Consider the following 2500-nt stretch of genomic DNA (forward strand, 5'->3'; position numbering starts at 1 on the left):
AAACGTGCAGACCTGCAGACACACACATGGAGATATAAAAAACGCCACATGAAGATATAAATGAATGTGTTTGCTAAAACATGCGTGTGTGCGAATATGCATGCACACACACACACACACACACAGACACACACACACAAAAAACACACACACACAGGCACTGGCACAAGGGTAAACACATGCATGCATATATGAGCACACACAGAGACACGTTTGCACACACACAAACACGCACAGACACAGACAGACTTGCAATGTTCACAAGGGCACACACACATGCACGTGCACACACACAAACACCAACCCAAATACATATGCATGTGTGCGTGCACAAACACACACACACAGACACACAGACACACACACACACACACACACACACACACAAAAAAACCACACACACACACACACACACACACACACACACACACACACACACACACACACACACACACACACACAGATGTTTGTTGCACACCTTGTCAGCGTGAATCTAAACAGCCGAGACCAAGCATCTGGAAGTCATGCTCAGGGAGAGTAATTTCATCATCCACAATACACTTCCTTCAGAAGATATATTCAGAGTAGAGGGACCGTGCTCTCTACAACTGCGGGTACACCACTCCTGGTGTAGAGCAGTGGCACTACATGGCATTTTATCCATCCGTTTTTTGAGGCCTGAAATTAATATCATGTGTCCGAGGCGGGCAATCCTGTTAGCGCAGCCTAATCCGTCTCAAGCCGAGGAACGGCCCACTTGAAGATTGGACGCAGAGGCGGCTGGGAGGATTACACGGGCTGCAGCGTCGTCTAAACCACACGCCCGCATTCTCAGTCCGCGCCGACCGGGGACGGCGTTGCACAGACATGATGCAGGGAGAGGGAGGGGAAAAAAAAAAAACATCCACACCACATCGGAATGGAAAAAGTAAATTGAAATCACGGCAATCACATCCACATCCACCGCCAGTCGCAGCCCCCGGAACCCATCTCTGGGTCCCCTCGGAGGGATATGTGGCAGTCAACTCAAGGGAGATGTAAGCAGGAATGAACAGCTCAGGAGGACCATGCATGGAAGCTCGCCATGTTTTTGCAGTCCAATCGTAGCCCAAAGCCCTGGAGGGCGGGGGGGGGGGGGGGGGGGGGGGGGACCGGGGGGGTTGAGTGCAGCCTCGCAGACGGCGATACAGGCTGTCAGTGTTTGATATTTACCAGAGTGTTCACATCTGCTCCTCTTGTCTTTGTGGGTATTAGAAGTTTCTAGCGCACACATGCTGATGATCCACTTTTTCCCCCTTTGCAGCAGGCGGTGTGTCCTTCTCTGCTGACTTCCACGGCGGAGTCCTCGGGGGGGGGGGGGGGGGGGGGGGGGGGGGGGGGGGGGGGGGAGAACAACAGTAGCTCCTTTCAGACGACAATCCATCTCAAGTCCCGGTTTAGCGGAAAAAACGAAGGAAAGAAAAATACAGACGCCTTTGTGTTGGTCTGGGGGGAGAAAGAGCGCGCGTGTGCTGTCAACTCATATTGAAACTTTGGATTAAGTTAATACCGCCGTTGCAATAGATACAACCTCTTGCCCGGCATTCATCGGAGAATAGAATGCATTAAAACTGATTGAGCCTATTTGCTGTATTAATTGAGAAGCCATCAGGGCCAGCCGTGCTCTATGGACCATATTGCGGTGTGCACTATGTCTTACATCCTTCTCTTTGGGAAGAAGAAGAAAATGGCACTGACAGAGCCATAAAGGATGAACTTTATTTTACTACCTTTTTTTGTAAGTGTTCCATCTAAAGCCATTTCTGATGGTTTAATCATGAATCTGAGTGCTTTCAGTGGGCCTCTTGCCTTGAAATGCCGCTTTAAAAATGAGCATATTCCCTGGAAAAGTTTATAGAAGAGCCATTTATTTCCGCGCTGTACATTTTTATTGCGCAAAATATTTCTTGAGATTTCCTTTTTATGTGTGTGACACCTTCTTCTGGGTTTTTCTGGGGTTGTGTTGTCCTGAAAAATCTCATGTGAATACATTCACAAGGGCAAGTAAAATAGTAAAATATGTCAAAATACATCAAAATAAGTACTGACAACTTACAGCAAATGCAAATGCTGAAACAGAGTGTGCATGTGTAGGTGTTCACGCTTTAAGTCAAGGAACAAACTGCAACCCGCCATCTGCCTGCCCTCCTCCAAACCCAAGCTAATAACTGTTGCATGCGCTCGTGACATCCAGGAGTCGCTGGGACCGGATTGAAATAGCTCAGAGTTTTATGGTTTGGAATAGGTTTCTGTAGGGTATCTTCCCACGGATTAAGCTCCAGCATGCAACACACGCACACATGCACCACACTCACATTTACACATACATATATACACACACACAAACACACACACGCACACACAAGCACACACATGTTTAAAAACATTTACAAATATACAAACACACACCCACAAACAGACCACCCCCCCACAGACCCACACACGAACAGTCACACGCACA

The sequence above is a fragment of the Gadus macrocephalus genome, chromosome 11 (genome assembly GCF_031168955.1).
Source record: "Gadus macrocephalus chromosome 11, ASM3116895v1".
In the NCBI taxonomy this organism is placed as follows: domain Eukaryota; kingdom Metazoa; phylum Chordata; class Actinopteri; order Gadiformes; family Gadidae; genus Gadus; species Gadus macrocephalus.